Genomic DNA, 21,970 nt, shown 5'->3' on the forward strand with positions numbered 1-21,970 from the left:
ATAACTCCAGTTGGGGTTATCTGTTGATAAAGGCTGCTTTTAAGTGAATAACGTATTTTTAAACTATTTCTACCAACTTGAAGAATTATCGAGTACAGTATTGTGGATTTTTGTCGTTTATGGTCTTGTGATCAATCTATATAAAGAAAACCTATTTTTATTAAACCTATGTGGTGTCCATCTGTAGTGTTTTCACTGTATTACTGTATGTGTTCACAAAGGCTTAACGCGCTGCCTCTGAGAAAAGCCTGTCTGCTCGTGCCAAGCTACCAAGGGGGTGAGCAGGGGTTATCCAGTAGTGTAATCCCCTTTCCCTGACTTAGAAGCAAGGGTCCCTATTTGGTCAAAGGTACCTACCTCTGCCAACTAGAGACCCCCAGTTCTAACAGCCGCCACCTGCTCATCAGTGCTATAGCTGACCTGACTCTGGACACATCGCCACATTAGCCTGAACACCTAGCACTCGAACCCTTCCAGCTGATCCCTGATCTCTCCATCAGGAGGATCCCGTGTATCAAGGTTTATATACGGCCACCCCCGCTCCTCACTATAATTACTGGACCAACTGCTGGACCCCAATTCCTCATTAACTCTGGTCTCTCCTTAGAACTGACCGCGCCTTTAGAATATTTATCTAGAAGATTCTCGAATCAGGACAACCTTAGGGTACAACTGCTTTTACCCCCACATCCATTCCAAAGGTGCAACCTCAGGCTTTTTTTGTCTACTGATCCCCCGCTAAGCTCCCTCTGAGTTCCAACACGTTGTCTTCATTTAGTGATTTAGTCATGACCATACTATACCTCACTACTTAGCCTCGCTAATCTCACCACACTTTAATCAAGGTGCACCCTCAAAACACACCCTCAGGGAGGATCTCACTGCGGATCCCTGCTCACTCCAACCTCTCTGCCAAAACACGTACACTAAGCTCTCTCCTCCACGACCACTATTACACATTGCGCTATGGACTCCAGACTTAAACAATATGGCTGTAACAGCCACACAATTATCTACCTGACCAACCTTTACAAACATGCGGCTAAAACTCTGAAACATAGACTCCTCAAAGCCAACCCAGAAACCCTTATCTCTGACCCATACCTCTGTCCCAAAAAAGGTACTATTATGAGCGACCTGATCTTCTACACTAAAAGAAGAGCTCAGTGGCGATCGACGTTCCACTCCCTACTTAGAATCACCTCAACCAAAAAATTCCTTCACGGTCTCCGACCTTTGGTTACGAAGTCTCCTGCTTTTAGTGCAAATGCCACTATATCCATATACAACAATGGGACTATTCTAATTCAGGCCACAGATCGCAGCCTGGACATCAGTGATGACAGATTTGCACTCTTTAAAAGATCTTTGGACACTAGCGACTCGCCTACTCATTTCTGGGTACGGACCTCACCCTACCCCATCTCAGGAGGTCCTTGATCCCTTGCTAACGGACCACACCCTGATGACTACCTCACCTAACCAGATCAACACACACAGGACCACAGCTCCTTCAACCCGTGGTTTCCCTAACTCACCCTCCGTTCCACAACCAGACCAGACTTTGGCCAAGAATCACGGTTCATTTGTTATCCCTCGCTCCAACCACCTCGCCGATACTTCCCCCACCCTCTCTCCATCTAGCCCAGGCCTACATAACTCCCTCACTCAACAGCGGGCTTGCCCACTTTCCAACAGGAACTCACTCAACCTTTCTCCCCTTAACCTCCCTGACATCGCCCACTCTCCAAGTGCGTCCGTACATCGGAGAGGGAACTATCTATTAGTGGATTTCCCCCGCCCCTCCCATTCTCCTACCCTGATCGCCCCTCCACCCTTACCACTGACCAACACTCCTCCTCTACTCCACGTGACCCATACTCCCCATTCCTATCCTGCTTCTAAGCTCAAGAAAATAAACGGTGAACAGCAAACTCACAAAACTGTAATCCAAAAACTCATTAAGCCCACCACAGAGATAGCCCTTGATATCTCTTCCAACATGTTCACACGTATGATCCCTCTCCTCTCTTCCAATGTGACATCACGAGATCCTGCATATGATCCTCCCGAAACCCCTTACCCTGAATTCGATTACCACTCCCTACCCTAATGCCCCTTCTAGACCTCCCAGATCCAAAAATCCATATTCTGATCCTGATATTCTCTCTCTCCTCCTTGAGTACACCCCTCCTCTTGCGGCCATCTCAGTCCCTGCTAGATCCTCACATACTGCCCCACTAAATGTCCCTAACTCGACTTTCCCTCTTCAGGGAAAGATGGAACCCATCCAAAGCATCACACCCAACCCCCATAGAACACCCAGACTCAACACCAATTCCATAAACTTCAATATCATCTTGCGGAGCTCGACAACACAACCCACTCTCCCAGACACCTTGCACAAATCACACCTGAAAAGCGTGCTACTTAACTGCAGATCAGCAGTGAAACATGCCACTGACCTTGTTGATCTCATCCTTGCCCAAGATCTGGACCTCCTTATCCCCACAGAAACATGGCTCAACGACTCCTCTGGCCATATCTTTGACCTATTAGTCCCTCCCAGTCACAACATTATCAAACTCGACCAAGTTAAGAAAACGGGTGGTGGCATAGCCTGTATTTTCCACAACTCTCTCATAGCAAAACAGTCCCCTTCAGCTAATCTCTCATCCTGTGAATACCTATGCATAGATATCACTAGCAGAGATAGACCCTTATGCAGCTTTAACATCTTCTACCACCCCCCAGGTGATAACCTCCATCTAATTGAACAAATTATGGAAACCATCTCCTCCAACCTGCCCCCAGATCTTCCTTGGTGACTTCAGTCTCCACTGGAATGACCCACATGATCAAGCGGTTATAACACATAAAAACTTCCTGTCTGACCTATCTCTGACCTAATTCTGCGACAGCCCCACACACAACTTAGGTTAGACACTGGATCTCATCATCTCCAACCCCAACTTCATTCAGCTCGAATCCATCCTCCCCTGTGACTGGTCTGACCATCATTATAGCATCTTCCTGATACTTGAAAGTTGGACCCACAAAAGTGCTCAACCACTGAAACTAAAACACTGGAGGAGACCACTTCACAACACAAGCGTTAATGAGCTCATTGAGCGATGCAATTACTCCCTTCCGCCGCCTGCAAACATGAACGATGTTCACGACCTTACCAATCACTATAACAACGTCATGCTTTCTGCCTTGAATGATACGGCCCCTCTTCAACTAAAAAGAATCCCCAACCTTGGTTCAATGACAGACTAAATGCAGACAGACGCAGTCTAAGACTAGATGAATGCAAGTGGAGAGCCACTCCCAGCACTGATCTGCTAAAAACTTTAAGATTCAAAAGAAGTCGTTACACCAAACTCAATAGAACAGCAAAAGCCAACTTCTTTAAACAGCAAGTTGACAAAGACAGAAATCGCCCAAAACGTCTTTTTGAGCTCATTAAATCACAATCACAACACCTCTACACAAGCTCAGCACCTCTCTCGCCCGCAACCAAACTGCGATGCGGTTGCTGAATTCTTCCTCGAAAAGAGGAACAAAATCGAATCAGATCTAAGGTCTGCTGCACTCATTCTCTCGCCCACTCCTGTCTCCTCTGCCTCCACACCCCTGCCCTCGCCTCTTGGTCTCTCCCTCAAAAACAATGCTTCTTGGAGTCAATTCACTCCCCTCAATGACATTACCATCCTCAATATTCTCTCGACCCTGAAACTCGCAAATCACTTCAATGACCCCCTCCCCCCAACTTCTTTAAAGAAATGAGAGGTTCTCTAGCACCACTCTGGGCCAAGATCATCAACGCCTCACTTCTTCAAGGTGAGATCTCGGACTGCTTAAAGGTGGGCCTAGTGCTCCCTAGCCTCAAAAAAACCTTGGCTGACCGTGTCGACCTGAACAACTACCGCCCAATCACAAACATACACACCCTGGCAAGACTCCTAGAGAAATGTGTTCATGAACAACTACGCAAACACATTGAGCAATTCCAGCTTCTCGACCTATTCCAATCCGGCTTCCGCACTGGCCACAGCACCGAAACGGCCATCACTCACATAGTAAACGACGCTCTCACTTGACCAAAATTAAACCTGCCTTTTAATTCTGCTCGATCTCTCTTCTGCTTTTGACACTGTCAAACATGACAATCTACTCTACTTCTTGGAACGCAGGATGGGGCTCTCAGGCACGGTCCTTTAATGGTTTTCCTCTCTCCTCTACAACAGAACACAAAGAGTTAAATCCAACAAGTCTCTCTCCAACCCTAGTTCCTGCACACTGGGTGTCCCCCAAGGATCCTCCCTTTCACCCACACTCTTTAACCTTTTCCTGGTACCACTGACTGTAAATCTTAAATCCTCCAACATCCAATATCACATGTATGCTTACGACACCCAACTCTACATGAACATCTCCTCCCCGAAGACATCAAATCTCTCAATGGTACCCTGGTCAAAACCCTAAATTGGCTAACCTCCAACCATCTTAAATTAAACACCCTCAAGAGGAATTCCTCCTCATTGCACCTGCTAGGCAAAACCCCACTGTGGTGAAATTTCGGTTACCGACATTTCTCCAGTTATTTTGGCACGGAACGCCCACTTTGCATCTCATTAGAGATGCAAAGCTGGGTGTTGTTGTAAGGGGCGCTAAATCAGCGAAACACGCAATAGCGTGTCTTTGCTGATAAGGCGATTAAATTATCGCCGCTTTTCGCCCGAAAACGGACGCAAAAGCGGTGATAATTTTATAGCGCCACCTTGCTGATATGCCCCTATATTCCCCATGATGACTTTAAAGTGGCGGTACAAGCACTTGTCATCTCTAGACTACAATACGGCAGTGCGACTCTTTGCGGACTGTCGAAACTCAGTTTAGCCCCTATCAGAGCATCTCTGAATGCTGCTACTAGACTCATCATGGGTTTTAAGAAGAACAATCACATTTCGCCGGACCTGAAATTGCTCAAATGGCTTCCCTTTGAATCAAAGACCCAACTAAAGATCGCTTGTATGACCCATAGAGCACTACACTTCAACACCCCACTCTACCTGACAAACAAGCTGGAACTTTCTGGTGGTTCCTGGTCCACAAGGAGAACCGGCACACTGCTGCTTAAGCCCAAGAAATGTAATAAGCTTAAAACCTACAATCGAACATTCTCTGGCATCGCCCCGAGAATCTGGAACTCCCTTCCAGTGGAAACAAGACTGATTCCCTCTACACTCGCCTTCAAAAGGGAAGTTTAAGTGCTACTAATGGACAATGCGTTGATCTAGATATTGTGCTCCTCTTGCCTCTTACTTACTGTATACATTTCGTTGGTGGCGACCCATTGTCGCCTGTCATATTGTTTTGTTTGATCTTGATGTATATTGCCCGACCGTGTGTCCACCTTAATCTAATCTTGACCCTGTTGTATATTGTCCCAATGTTACCCTGAATTTTCTCCCCTTGCTGTTTTCCGTTGTCTACCTAAAACGTGTGTAAAGCGCTCTGATACCCACCTGGGTCATGTTCGCGCTATACAAAACTTTAAATAAATAAATGAAAGGAAAAGTCCCGTTATAATGGAGTAAATGATGGTATCATAGGGGTTGGAGTATGCAGATCTCACCAAAACATACCTAGAGTAAAAAATAAATTACTCAGGTTAAAAAAACTGCCAAACTGCCACCAAGCAGGCAGTAACCCCTTAGCCAGTTCAGTGAGGTTGCTCTCTTATGGTGACAGGAGGAGTTCAAATAGTGGGTTCATTGAATGGAAGATGTAAAGAAATGCCAGTGGGATAGCTTGAACAATCAACTCTGCATTTTCACCCTTGCAATAATGTTTTTTGATTTTTAGTGCATAGTTCTTTAACAGATTTTTGGTGCATAGTTCTAAAACAGCTTCTTTTTAATGGTCGCTTGGAGCAACTTCATGTGAAGTGTGCCTGGGTGGCTGTTGATGGTCTTGCTATAGGCCCTACTGAATTGGCTATTTCTTTATTTTGCTCTACATTTTCAAAGTCTCTGATTGCACCTCTCAATATTTCATAGTCATCCACCTTCTCGTATTCAGTTCCGATTAAGCAAGCGGAACTGACATAATTGCAATGATCATGGCCTAATCTGCTAATTTTTCTTTTCACATTTTATCTTGTTTCCTAGCTATTTTATCAATTAGCACTGGGATGTCACAGGAGTGCCACAACTTTAACCTTTATAGTAATTCTGTAGACTAGTGCTCAGCGTATCTCTGTGGCGCTGACATTATGAGTTTTATAGAGTTGTCAGTGGATCAGTCTGTTTCCTGTTCTGGTCTTTCTGTATACAGTCCCACTGCACATTACAACCAGAATAAGACGTGAGCTTGCCTGTAGTTAGAAACAAGCATTCACAAAGTTGAGGGCTCTTTGTCTATGAGATCACTTGGTGGTGTTCTCTATCAGTAGCAATCATTTTTATCCTATATAGGGGAAGGTTTTGCAAGAATTCTCACTTTTATCTTTATGACTAAGGAGCAACCACTCTTGAACTTTGCTTGCTTCTTGTCCAAAACAATCATTCTTGTGTTTGTATTTAGTCCAATTTGCTGTATATAGTAACATGTCAGTATGTAAGGTCAACAACAAGTTGTCCTTCTGTTTCTACAGGCGCTGGGAGCTGGTTTTGCAGCGATTAAGCAATATCGGCCCCCGGTAACAAAAGCAGCAGTGATGGGAGCCGGTTTTGTTAAGCAGCAGTGCTTCACGCTTGCACCCTCACCCCCTAGACTCCCTCCCCCTGCCGGGGGTGAGGGCGGTCTGGCGACATTGACAGGGCACCTTTGGGTTCCCAGTCCGGCCCTGGTTTCTAACACTGATTGCTGACAAGGCTGACAAGAAGCTTCCCTTTGACTGAGGAAACAGAGCCCTTGCTAAGCGGTTTCACGTGTTGCTTGCGCAGACTCTGAGGCCAAAGATTGCATTGGCACTCACTGTCATGACACGATGCAAGATCGACATCCTCTAGCTTAGCAACATTTTGACACATCTCTGTACTAAAGAACAGACACATTGCTTACCAGATGGCTGGAAGAATGGAAGGGGACACTGTGTCACTACCTTCTCTCAATACTGTGGTGTCAGGAATATTAGGAGGTTGTCATGGCTAAGGGCTGCGGCTCTAGAGGTGCTGTCACACCACTCAATGTAGCTGTTGGTTGTGACAGACGCGCAGGTCGCAGAGTTTCTTCTTCCCACAAGATCTGTGGTAAAGTGCATCATGTCTTACCTTCAACTCGTTCTTGGTGGGTTTTCCATAAAGGATGTATAAAACAAAGTCGCTACCTATGTCATGAAGAGCAGCCCGTTCCATAAAACTTATACCCCACAGAAACAAATGCGCAACAATAGACACTTGCCACCTGGTTTTATAATAACGTTTATGTTCGTGTATTCATTGCCATGATTTTTCTCTTCAGCCATAGTGTAATCATTGCCACCATTTATTTCTACAGCCGTACTGTTTACAGTTAATATTTGGCCACGCCCCCCACAGACGTCCTTACTGCGTGTCTTCTCTCTTGGGCGGGTCCCTCCTATAAAAGGGAACCACAAGCAAAGGCGCGCGCTCGTTATTCTCCAGCAACCTTGAACATCAGAAGCAGGCGGAGTGAATCCAGTTACGCGGCGGTTGCCCAAGGTACGGAGACATTCAGCTGACTGTGGTGCAGAGACCTGAGGATAACACAAGCGAGAGCGTTTCTTCCCCAGCGGACTTGGGTAAGAACGCTCCAGTTTTTTCGGTGTCTTTTGGCATGAAAGCTTCTGAATAATCTTTGAACAGGATATTTACGTTCTTGGCATGATCTTGAACTTTGATCTTGAACTTTGATCTTGAACTTTGAAATGCTACCTTATCATTGACATTTACCTTACGAAGTTCCAGAACTGCTACAGACAATTTTTGGACAATTTAGCAAACTAATCATAGTTCCCAGTGTAAAAAGTTGCGAGGCTGGTCCTGCAGTTATTCGTTGAAAAGCAATTCCTTTATAAAGAACAGCATTCAAGTCTACGTTTAATTAGCTACAAAATTAGTGGTAGGAAGCGTAGGTAGGTATATTTGGCCTCTAACTATTTACAATTATCTAAAGCCTATTTACAGAGTGTCATTGAGTTTCAGGCGTTCTAACCCTGTGTATGTTTTATTTATAGCTCTACTATTCTTAACTATCCATCTGATTACAAAATAGGGAAAATTCAGGTGACTATTTTCAATAACACTACATTTTGTAATAGTTCCCCAGCAAGGTGATTTTTGAGTAACGTATTCATTACTTCTGTTACAGATCTGCTTCCCAGCTGTTCCCAACCCAACACCCTTTCCCCCACCTGGCCACTCCAATCATCTGTGTCATAACGACAATCAGATTTGGAGCTGCCTGGAGGTGGACCCTTCTAGCATCGAGCAAGTCCCGAGGAAAATCAGCTTTGACAGAATAACGAACCCACAAATTATATTCCTCCTGGTTTGAGTCAAGAATGGCTACTCTCGACGATATTCTTCAGGCATTAGATCATGTACAACAAGAACTAGCAGACTCTAAGGCGCGAACCGCAGCCTTGGCAGATAATGTTGCGATCTTGCAGCAAAAGATTGAAGTCAAAGAAAAAGTAGAAAGGAACCCATTCGAAGTCCCTTTAGGAAAATTCCTGAGTGCCACGCATACCTTTGGACATGGTGTGTCAGGTGGTGGTGTACCGCCCACTTCCATATCAGTCACAGTGCCTCCCCAAATTCCTTTAGCAGCTCCTGATCGTTTCTCAGGCGACCCCACTAAAATACAGATCTCTCTTACCCAAATAGGATAGGATAGGATATAGGTTTTTAAAGCGCTTGAATGCCGTAGCGTCTTGGCGCTGGTAAGTGTGGAGATAGATCAGTCTTAAGCGAAAACTCCCTAGAACAACCAGGTCTTCAGGACCTTCCTGAAGCGTTGATGGTTTGGTATGGATTTTAGGGAAAGAGGGAGCTTGTTCCAGAGTCCTACGGCACAGTTTGAGAAGGCTCTACCTCCCCACCTAACTTTCCTAACCCTGCTCACCTGAAGAAGACTCAGGGTGCTGGACTTAGGGCATGGCTGGGGGTATAGGGAGTCCGTATTTTCTGAATATCCTTGGCTCCACCCCCGAAGACGGCTTAGTGGACCAGGCATAAGGCCTTAAATTCCACTCGCTGTTGTACTGGGAGCCAGTGTAGAGTTCTAATTCCCGCTGAGATGGATTGATCTCTGGGAGTGCCCAAAAGTAGTCTCACGACGGCATTCTGCAGAGCCTGCAACCTACTCATCTGGGCCTTGTTTATCCCTAGCAATAGGGCATTACAATAATCCTGCTTGGGCAGCAGGAGCGCCACCACCATTGTCTTACGTAGCTCTAACGTAATGAAAGGGAAGATCTTTCGCAGGGTCTTTATTAAGAAAAAACATGATGAAGCAAGGCTGTTCACATGGGCCGAGAAATGTAACTGACAGTCGAACAGCACGCCAAGGTTTCTCACCTTGGACACGGGGCGGGGGCATTCACCAGCCTTCGGGGGCCACCAGGAGTTGTTCCACAAGGGGTTTCCCCTGGCCAAACTCAATGATCTCTGTTTTATCTGTGTTGATCTTCAGGAAGCTCTCGTTCATCCAGGTAATAAATTCCAATAGGCACATGTGGAATCTAGCGGCTGTGTCATCTGATTGCTTGGCCATCGATATTATGAGCTGGGAATCGTCTGCGTATGACACTAAGGCGAAACCATGCTTCCTGATGAGTCTGGCCAGAGGGGTAACATAGATGTTAAACAGCGTGGGTGAAAGCGCTGAACCCTGAGGAACCCCACAGGGGAGATGGAAACTGTCGGACTGAAGGCCGTCCCAGTATAAGCTCTGCTCCCTTCCCTCTAAAAATGATGAGAGAAGGGACAGCACTGGGCCCTCAATTCCGACCTCCTGCAGTCTCTGTATCAACACCGTGTGGTTCACAGTGTCGAAGGCAGCCGACAGATCTAACAGGACAAGAATCGCCCTACCACCTTTGTCGACTATGCTACGGATCTCCTCTGCTGCCATGAGCAGAGCTGATTCCGTCTATTGTTGTGAACGAAAACCATGTTGGGTGGAGTCTAGCAAATTGTGAGTATCTAGGACTCCGTCAGTGAACTGTTAACTGATTTCTCTAAGATTTTAGCTGCAATGGGTAGCGCAGCAATAGGACGGTAGTTCTTAGGTTCACAAGGATCTAATGTGGGCTTCTTCAGTAATGGCCTGATCGTAGCTATCTTCCAACTGGAAGGATAGTTACCTGACTCCAGCACTTGGTTAAGTAAAGGTGTTAGTTCATCGGCAATTCTGTCAACAGCAAGATGCAAGATCGTGGGGGGGCAGGGGTCTTTAGGTGAACCTGATTTAGTAGCAGTGATAAGTTTACAGGTTTCTTCCCTTGTGATTAGTGGGAACTTCATCAAACTAGGATGTATCGTAACTTTGTTGGTCAATGATTGCTCTTGCTTATCTGGGCTCGAGTGAGTGTTCAAAGGTTCTTTGTAGATTAATTGGACCTTTTCCTGGAAGAAGGAGGCTAATTTATTACACATCGCTTGGTCGGGCTGAAACGTATTAGCTTGAGGCGGTTTAGAGAGTAAGGTTACTGTTTTGAAAAGCTCTTTAGTAGAGTTACCTGCTTCCCTAATCCTGGTTGCATAAAATAAACTTTTTGCAGCAATTATTGCATCCCTATACTGTTGAAGGGCACAGTTATACCTAATTTTCTTCTCAGGACTATAGTCCACCCTCCAAAGGCGCTCGGCCTTTCTACAAACTATCTTTAGGGCTTTGAGCTCTGAACTATACCATGGGGCAGAAAGTTTTGATCTCCTAACAGCTAGCACATTTTCAGGGGCTACCACATCAGCTGCTGCCGCCAGCCATTTGTTGAAAGCAAGAGCCGCCTCCGAGTTGTCCTTACTGAGTAGAAGAGGGGAATGGCCAAGTGCAGTGATTAAACTATCGGCATGAACCTTAGACCATTGTCTGGTCTTTACCCTTACTGGTTTTGGACGGAGTTCAGGTGTTAGTAGGCCTGTCTTAATGGTGAAATGAATCGCTTTATGATCTAACCAGGGAAGAGCGGTAATTCTGGCCAGATCCAAAACTACACTGTTGGCAAAAATGCCATCTAAAGTATGTCCGCCCTGATGGGTGGGCTCATTGACTAATTGGCTAAAGCCCAAGGCTGCCAAGTTATCAAGTAGTTTAATAGAATCTGGATGGTTGGTTAGCTCCAGGTGATAGTTGAAGTCACCGAGCAGAATGAAGGGGTGGGGGTTGGTGCGAGATTCTAGATGGTTCATTAAAGATTGTGAAAAGGAGGTCTTGGGCCCAGGTGGGCGATAGATCAGAAGACCCTGAAACTTAAAAACATTACTTAAGTAAATGGTAAAATAGAATGCTTCTGCCGGTAAGTCGAGACTAGCTTCTATTCGCAGTTTCAGACGATCCTGATGAACGATCGCTATCCCTCACCCCCTCTTTCCCACTCTATTTTGTGCAGTAACGACATAGCCTTTAGGCAGTGCTATGTTCCAGTCTGGACCGGAAGTGTTATCGGTCCAAGTCTCGGTCATAAAAATTAAGTCCGGTAGGGTGTTGTCAATCAGATCCGTGATCTGGTATTTGTTTTTATTAACAGATCGCACATTAAGTAGGACGCAGCGTAATGTATGATCCCGGTCCATCCTACTATCTACGAGGGGGTTATGCCTGGGAGTGTCATTCAAGAGTGTTTCACCCACCCTATCTTTAAAGGTGTCTATCCCCATGATGCCATGGTTGCTAGCTTGATCAGAGCCCACCATTCTGTCTTGTCTAATCTGATAGGCACATTTAGTGCAAACAAGCCGTTCTAGGTATCTGTCGGATGGGAGCAGGTCATGAGGTCCTATCTAAACCCACCAGCTGCTGTCTACTGTAGATAATTAAATCCAAAAGGCCAGGGGTCCTGGCGCTGGTCGCGCTCCGGGCGCCGACGGGCGCAGACGGGCTTGCCTTTGGCTCGCCGGTGGCGCGCCCGCTGCGCAGACGCCCCAGCGCACCTTTTATGTGCGTCAGAGGCGAAAGCCAGCACGTCAGCCCAGGTGCAATGCGGACCCGCCTAACTTCCGGGTACTGCCAGGGTCGAGCGCGGAATGCAGCAAGATGTAAAGCGAAATCAGGCAAAAGGAGTGCAGGTAAAATACGTTATGTTAATTTAAAAGCACATTAAAAACTTAAACTAAAATTATATTAAAAGCGGTGCTGTGCTCTAATACCGCAGTACAAATATGTGTGCGAAAAGATCTAGCAGCATAGAAAGAACCAATCGATGGAGGTTTGGATAGTTACAAGCCAAAGCTGGAACCCCCACACTAACCATTGCGCGGACGCCCCAGCGTGCCTTTTATGTGTGTCAGAGGCGAAAGCTAGCACGTCAGCCCAGGTGTAATGCGGACCCGCCTAACTTCCGCGTACCGCCAGGGTCGAGCACCGAATGCAGCAAGATGTAAAGCGAAATTAGGCAAAAGGAGTGCAGGTAAAACACGTTATGTCAATTTAAAAGCACATTAATAACTTAAACTAAAATTATATTAAAAGCGGTGCTGTGCACTAATACCGCAGTACAAATACGTGTGCGAAAAGAACTAGCAGAATAGAAAGAACCAATCGATGGAGGTTTGGGTAGTTACAAGCCAAAGCTGGAACCCACACACTAGAGTTGCACTTCACATGTAGACCCACGTCCTTCCCAGATGCTCAGTCCAGAGTAGCCTTTCTAATTTCTTATTTGATAGGGGATGCAGCATCCTGGGCAGTTCCTCTGGTTCGAGAAGATAATGCTATCTTATATAATTGGAAAGCCTTTGTCAGGGAATTTGAAAAGGTTTTTGACAGAAGAGCAGCGACCCTTTCAGCTGATAGGGAATTGCTAGAACTGCGACAAGGTAATCGAGATTTGGTAACATACTTAACTCCCTTTAATCGCCTCATATCAGAAACCAGATGACCTGAAGAAAAAAGAGCTGCTATATATTATCAAGGTTTACGTGATGAACTGAAAGATGTTTTGGCACAAATTGATCCCTAACCAAACGGTTGCACAGAATTAATCAACCTCACCCAACGTCTCGATCATAGATTGGCAGATTGCAAAGGACGTCGTACTGATCGTGATGGGTATCGCTTCGAACGCCCAAAAGCAATCAACAATACTCCCTCTCAATAGAATCATAGCGAACCCATGGAGATTGGTTCTGTTCGCTCTGCCCTAACTAAAAATGAAAAAGAATTACGTCGCAAAAACGGATTATGTCTATATTGCGGCAAGAAGGGCCACTTTGTTAGAGAATGTCCAACCAAACCACGAAATAAAAACTTTCCACCAACTAAAACAGTAAATTCAACAGTTACTCCGACGGAAAACTAGTTGCCTCAAAGGATGAAAAGGGGGATCCTTTGAGTACCTGGCAAATCCCCTCTATCAGTCCTTCCACGGATAAGCATGTAGCTCATTTAACTCTCAGTATGGTGTTAACTGTGTCACCAAAAAACAAATATTCAATCACGGTACTCCTTGATTCAGGAGCTACTGGAAACTTTGTAGATTCCACTTTAGCACAAAAACTACTGTTGCCGTGCGTTTTTAAGAAAAAGGCTGAAATAGTTCAAACTGTAGATGGACGGGTCTTGTCTACTGGTCCCATTACACAACAAACTAAAATCATGCAATTGGATTTCATGGGAGCCACTATGCGACACATTGAAAAAATCTCATTCAATGTAATCAACGCCCCTCAATATGGCTGTATTCTTGGTATGCCGTGGCTACAAACTCACAACCCACAAATAAATTGGGTACAAAGAAAAATGATTGGCCTCTCTGTGAGGTGTTTTCGTATGATCAAGAGGAAAAAAGTCACATTGTAGCTACAGCAGAGGAAAAAGAAACAATTTTGCCTTCTCAATATGAACGTTTCAGAGATGTTTTTAATGAAAAACAAGCAGATGCTTTACCACCTCATCGGGCGTATGATTGCCAAATTGACTTAATCCCTGGTGCAGTAGTTCCAAATTGTTGTATTTATGCCCTGGCCGAAAAAGAAAACAAACATCTAAGGGAGTATTTAGATAAGTACTTGGCCAACGGATTTATTAGACCCTCAAAGTCTCCAGCAGCCTCACCACTTTTTTTTATACCAAAAGCCAACGGTGAACTTCGCGCGTACATCGACTACAGAGCACTGAACAAGATCACGGTGAAGAATAAATATCCACTCAAATAAACAAGGAAGGCAACCCCTTAAAAGGACAACCCCTGAGTGGACACAGAAGAGAACAATAAATGATTATCTATTTTTTGTTTTATTTATAAAAATATATATGTATTTGTGAATCAATTCCTTTTTTTTGAATAAATCATTTTTTCATACATAAATGTTCAAAAATCGTTAGCTATAGTACAAAATAGAATAGACGAAGCCATATAATCAACAAGGAAACATGCAAAACAATGACAATAATACAATAGATGATTACATACAAATGTCAACATTACAATAAAAAACTATACAAACATACATTTTACGCCAATAAATACACAATTGCGCCTAATTTCCACTTCCACTCATCTCAGTTCTCTTGGACCAAGTAAAGTCAGCTGTGATTTACACAAAATTAGATCTAAAAGGAGCACATCACCTGGTCAGAATGAGAGTTGGAGATGAGTGGAAAACGGCATTTAAAAACAGGGACGGTCTTTTTAAGTACACTGTTATGCCGTTTGGTCTCTGTAATGCCCCGGCGGCGTTTCAATTTTTCCTTAATGTTATTTTGCAAGAATACCTAGACAAATTTGTTGTTGTTTATATCAATGACATTTTAATCTACTCTATGTCTCAAACACTGCATGAACAACATGTTATGACAATCCTAGGGCAACTGCAGAAAAAGGGCTTATATTGCAAATTGAGCAAATGTGATTTCCACGTTACTCAGGTTGAATTCCTCGGTATAATACTAACTCCTGGAGGTTTTCAGATGGCGCAAAACAGGATTCAAGCAGTACTAAACTGGCCTAGCCCAAAAAATGTCCGTGATGTACAGAGCTTTTTGGGGTTCGCTAACTTTTATAGACGATTTATCAATCACTTCTCACAGACAATAGCGCCCATTACTCAGCTGTTACGAAAAAACGTCTCCTTCCATTGGACTCCAGAAGCTCAACAAGCATTTGACCAACTTAAGCATGCTTTTACTTCTGTTCCTGTTTTGGCACATCCAAATCCGGAATTGCCATACATTGTAGAAGCTGATGCATCAGACATTGCTCTTGGAGCTATCTTGTCACAAAGAAATTTTCATTCTGGACAATTACACCCAGTAGCCTTTATGTCCAAAAAATTATCAGCCGCAGAAAGGAATTACACTATAGCTGAAAAAGAACTGTTGGCAATAAAAGAGGCTTTCAAGGAATGGAGACATCACTTGTTAGGAGCCCGCCATACTATCACAGTGTTCACTGATCACCGCAATTTACAATTTATGAAAACAGCAAGAATCTTGACTCCACGTCAATTGCGGTGGATGCTCTTTTTCTCAGAATATGACTTTCTGGTAACATTCCGTCCTGGTGTAGAAAACAGAAAAGCTAATGCTTTAACTCGTCAAGATTCAACCTTACTTCCTTTGACCGAGAAACCTCAAGCTATCATCAACCCAGATAAGGTTCTTTGTCTACTTTCTACTGAAGAGTTTTTAGATTCAGTGAGAGACAATTTCCCCGTTCAAAACTGGAAACCCTGGTTAGCAAAAGGTGCTAACAGACAAATCATTCAAGACTTACCATTTCATGAAACTGCCTTGTTTTTGCCTACTGAACAATTGCAAAAGACTGTTTTTGATTGGCATCACAACCACCCATGTGCTGGACATCCTGGTAGGTTAAAAACAATAACAGCAATTCAACGAAACTTTTGGTGGCCAAATCTAACTTAAGACGTAGCCAAATGGGTTGCTGATTGTGAAGTATGTGCTCACAACAAAGGTGAACATAAGAAACCTAGAGGCCTGTTGTTACCATTACAAACTCCACAAAGACCATGGGAACATTGTTCCATAGACTTTATTACAGACTTGCCTTGTGACCAAGGGTATACAAGCATCCTAGTGATCATAGACAGCTTCTCTAAAATGGGACATTTTGTAGCTTGCAAGAAATTACCCACATCCAGCGAACTTGCCAATTTGTTCCTATTACATGTTGTACGTCTCCATGGCTTTCCTAAGAAAATTGTTTCCGACCGAGGATCTCAGTTTACTGCAACATTCATGTCCCAATGGTGTCGAGCTTTACAAATTGCACCTGCTCTCTCCACCAGCTACCATCCTCAAACTGATGGCCAGACTGAGCGACTCAATCAAACTTTGAAACAATATCTGCGTTGTTATGTCCAGTCCACAAAAGACTCATGGGTTAATTTGTTATGGTTAGCAGAAATTGCTTACAATTCAGCTCATCATACCTCCACTCAGACATCTCCATTTTACTCCACGTATGACTTTCATCCTAATTACCTACCAGTGCTTCTTCCTGACAATCAAAGTTTGGTTCCGGCCATTACCACAGGAGTTGAACATATCCACAAAGTCCATTCTCAAATTCGCCAACAACTAGAAAAAGCATAAGTTAAGTACAAGGCGGCAGCAGATAAACATCACAGGTCCGATCCACACTACGTCGCTGGTGATAAAGTGTGGCTGTCTACCAAGAACATAACTTTCAAAAACAAAAAGGCCTTTCACCCTAAATTCATTGGCCCGTATACTGTTGTTAAACAAATTAATCCAGTGGCCTACAAACTGCAGCTACCCCCTCAGATGCGAATTCATCCTGTTTTTCACATTTCCTTGTTAAAACCCACACCTCAACACTGCTCTGCTCCCCCTGATCCACTATTGGTTGCTGGGCAAGAAGAATTTGAAGTTCGTCGTATTTTGGATTCCCGCAGGCGTCAATCCCGCTTGTGGTACTTGATTTCTTGGAAAGGTTACGGTTTTGAGCATGATTCCTGGGAGCCTGCAGAAAATGTACATGCACCTCGTTTGGTGTGTCAGTTCCATGACTCCTACCCTCACAAACCCGCCCTTAGAGTCCACTTGGGAGGGGGAGTACTATCATGGCTAAGGGCTGCGGCTCTAGGGGCGCTGTCACACCACTCAATGTAGCTGTTGGTTGTGACAGACGCACAGGTCGCAGAGTTTCTTCTTCCCACAAGATCTGTGGTAAAGTGCATCATGTCTTCCCTTCAACTCGTTCTTGGTGGGTTTGCCATAAAGGATGTATAAAACAAAGTCGCTACCTATATCGCGAAGAGCAGTCTGTGCCATAAAACGTATATACCCCACAGAAACAAAAGCGCAACAATAGACACTTGCCGCCTGGTTTTATAATTACGTTTATGTTCGTGTAATCATTGCCATGATTTGTCTCTTCAGCCATAGTGTAATCATTGCCATGATTTATTTCTACAGCCGTACTGTTTACAGTTAACATTTGGCCACGCCCCCACAGACATCCTTACTGCGTGTCTTCTCTCTTGGGCGGGTCCCTCCTATAAAAGGGAACCACACCCAAAGGCGCACGCTCGTTATTCTCCAGCAACCTTGAACATCAGAAGCAGGCGGAGTGAATCCAGTTACGCGGTGGTTGCCCAAGGTACGGAGACATTCAGCTGACTGTGGTGCAGAGCCCTGAGGATAACGTTAGCAAGAGCGTTTCTTCCCCAGCGGACTTGGATAAGAAGGCTCCAGTTTTTTTCTGTCTTTTGGCATGAAAGCTTCTGAATGATTTTTGAACAGGATATTTACGTTCTTGGCATGATCTTGAACTTTGATCTTGAACTTTGAAATGCTACCTTATCATTGACATTTACCTTACGAAGTTCCAGAACTACTACGGACACTTTTTGGACAATTTAGCGAACTAATCATAGTTCCCAGTGTAAAAGGTTGCAAGGCTGGTCCCGCAGTTATTCGTTGAAAAGCAATTCCTTTATAAAGAACAGCATTCAAGCCTACGTTTAATTAGCTACAAAATTAGCGGTAGGAAGCGTAGGTAGGTATATTTGGCCTCTAACTATTTACAATTATCTAAAGCCTATTTACAGAGTGTCATTGAGTTTCAGGCGTTCTAACCCTGTGTGTGTTTTATTTATAGCTCTACTATTCTTAACTAGCCATCTGATTACAAAATAGGGAAAATACAGGCGACTATTTTCAATAACACTACATTTTGTAATAGTTCCCCAGCAAGGTGATTTTTGAGTAACGTATTCATTACTTCTGTTACAGATCTCCTTCCCAGCTGTTCCCAACCCAACACCCTTTCCCCCACCTGGCCACTCTAATCATCTGTGTCATAACGACAATCAGATTTGGAGCTGCCTGGAGGTGGACCCTTCTAGCATCGAGCAAGCCCCGAGGAGCATCACCTTTGACAGAAGTAAAGTGATGGGGTGTGGTGTCTACTGATGTGTATAATGAATGTGAGGCTTCATATAAGTTCTGATGAGGTCAGACATGGAAATTGTGGAACACAGGGACATGGAAACTATGTGATAGGTGGTAATTCCATGATAAGAATCTGTGAACTCACGTCTTGGGTGTCATATATAACTCATATATTTATATGTGTAGTAGCTTTTTTGTTAATTTGAGCATTGTGAATGTTTATATTATGATTTGTGTATTATAGTCGTTGATGTTATTGTTTTGTGTGATTGGTTTCAGCCCTGATGGAGTTCCAGAAGCATTTGGAACGAAACGCTTTGGCTGGATTCTAACGTTTCCATAATGAAGACAGATATTAAAGGAACTATTTTGAAATTCATTCTGCAACTGGACTTCTTTCTGGTGCACCTTCTTACATTATGTAGAAAAGCTGGAGTCGTTACACTACTGGGTTAGGGGTGGGAATTCCAACATAGCAATGTTAGTATGTAAGACTCTCATAGAAACTGTCTCTGTGCCTGGCAAAGTCCCTTGTTGTTTTGGCTTTCCTCTTCTGCATCAGTTTGTTGCTTGAGCTTTTGTTCCCTACACCTTATTGCTTTCCCCATCCCAGGTACCCATTGCCCCTTGTTTCATCATTCCTTAGAGATCTCTGGTTCTTAAGTTGAGACATGACATGACCACTTATGCCTACCCACTCCTTACATTAAACATTGGGTTTCCTGACACTGTCCTCCATTCGGCGTTAGATCTCTGCATTATCTCTGCAAAGCTGCTTTAGTCTCCTTGGTATCCTTCGCTCTGTGCATGTTTACTCCTAGGACCAGGGCTCAACACATTCTTTCTGAACCGAATGACAGATAAGCTGTTAATGCCACAGAATCATAATTTGTGCATTTGTCTATTTGTTTTTATCAAAAAAAATTCTAAAATCTTTGTACTATATTCTTGCTTTGGCTCTGTCATGATCTAAGGCTGCTGTTGGCAGCATTCCAAATTAGTTTCATTTGTGTCTTACACTTTCCTTATTTTACCCTGGTTCCTAATTGAGGTACTAGTATGCAAAATATTGACAGTGGTTCCATTACAGTACCATCAGAGATCAAACGCATGTGTCTGTGTCTCGCTTCCCACCCCTTTCCTCAGGCCAGCAATCTCACCACTGATGCTTGTAAGCGGGCAACTGAGAATACTGTAAAGGGGCATTGAAGGGACATCATGACTTATGTTTTCACCCCTCACTCTACATTTTAGTGTACCAGCATCAGGAGCTGTTAGATGCAAACCGGTCGGATGCGTTTCAGGTGCCTGCCTTGCAGGGGAGTAACTCCTTTACTCCGAAGGAGATTCTTCAGACATCCAGTGTAGTGTAAATAGTCGAAGTAGTTGGTTTCTGTAGCAGAGTTTCGTCCAGGTAAATCTTGTAGCCAGGTGTTCCTACTTTATACCCAAGGAATGGGTGGAACAAGCTCTGGGGACCCACCTATGGAAGAGTCAGGACAGAGGGGTGGCTACCCCCATGTCCTTTGTCCAGTTTTGCGCCAGAGCAGGAGCAAATGGCTCCTGCAACCGGTTTGAGCTGGATTATGCACAGGGACACCAAATCAAAGCACTCTTGGAGTTCACCCACCCAGCCCCAATACACTAAAGCCTGTCTGGGAGGTGGTTACACTTCCCTGTGACAGGAAACCTATTGTCCAGCCGTCCCCTGCCAGAGTTCCATCCAACAGCCGGAGGGCAGACTCGTGTCTGTGGCTGGCAGCATCCATCTTGTGATGCCAGGGTCGAGAAAGCTGGTTCCGGGTGTACCAGTGTTGTCATATTTCTCCCTCTAGGAGGGTGGAATCATACCTCCTACAGCAGTTACTGGTGTGGAGGTATGATACCAAGATGTTTCACACCAAACACGACATGTTTCCATGCAGCCGTTTTAAAGTTAGCATTTACCGCGAGGTTATAGTGCACTTAAGAGTATATGGTTGGCTGCATCACAAACAACCCCGGAATAGAGGTTCCAAAGGCTGCAGAGGGGCTCTGCCCATGCAGGTGCACCCTCTCACATAAAACCCAGCACCCTGCCTTCAGGATGGATAAGGCCTGCCATGGGGGGGATAGGTCTATATGTGCAGTGATATGGAGTAGATATAGTGAACCTATATCTAAGTAAGGGGTGCATGCACCACCTTACACAGGCTGCTGTAGCAGACCTGTTGTGTCATTTTGAATGGTCTCCCAGGGGTGGCAAGATACATGCTGTAGCCCCCGAGAGGCATCTGGGGTACCTATGCCCTAGGTACATAGTATACCATATACTATGGACTTATAAGGGTACCCCAGAAACCAATCTGGAGTGTACCTAAAGTACATGCAATCAATTTAGAGGAGAAAGCAGCTAGGCTGGGGTCCCGGATAGCAGGATCCCAGCCAGACTAAGTCGAAAACAGTGAAACATCAGCAAAAGTGGGGGTAACTATAAGGCAGATTCGACTCTCCTACAACAATGCAGGCAGTCTCCCAGCGAGGTGGGATATATCTATAATGCGAGTTGGTTCTGATGTCCCACACAGGAAATTGTGTCATTATCCAGATGACGTGCACATTTTCCATGTTCCCACTCCGATTCTCTGATATATATATATATTTTATAATTTGCACTGAAATATCACTTGTGACCTTTGCTGAATTTTTGATGTAGGATCTGTGAGCTGATGCTGAAAATAAAAATCTGAATCTTAATCCGACATTTCACTGCTTCTTCTTTATTTCTCTGATAGCTACAATCTTGGTTCATTCTAGCCATACTGATTCTACTGGATGAAATATTCCCAGCAGACTCTATGTAGAATGGTTGTCGCCTTAGGCACTGTCATGTCTACCATGATGAGGTGAGATCCGGGTACAGCACATGCCATCAGCTACACAGTATTTGCCACTAGAGTTAAGTCACTGCTAATTTACAAAGGGCCTCGCCTCCAGAGTGCTGCAGCTCCACCTAAGCGTATCAGAACATCAATTTGCAATGGTGATGTGTCAGTGAATTCTCGCATTCTTGCATAAGTATTGGTGATATTGAGCTTATTCACGGCTTGCACTGCTGGAAGATCGAACAATTGTCCTTTATTATTTAACAAGCAATGGCAAGGCCAATACATGTCATCTAAGCAAGAGATATTGGCTTTGACAATGTCTTTTAGCAATGTTGTACAGCAGTGTGACTCCTGCTCAGCATGGCTAACGGTTAGTGGCATGGCATAGAGTGGAGTGGAGTAGCGTAAAGTGGCATAAAGTAGAGTGTAGTATAGGACAGTGAAGTGTAGTGGCAATAGAGTGGAGTGGCGTAGAGTGGCGTGACATAGAATGACATAGAGTAGGGTGGCATGGAATTGCGTAG

The sequence above is a fragment of the Triturus cristatus genome, chromosome 4_1 (genome assembly GCF_964204655.1).
Source record: "Triturus cristatus chromosome 4_1, aTriCri1.1, whole genome shotgun sequence".
Lineage (NCBI taxonomy): Eukaryota > Metazoa > Chordata > Amphibia > Caudata > Salamandridae > Triturus > Triturus cristatus.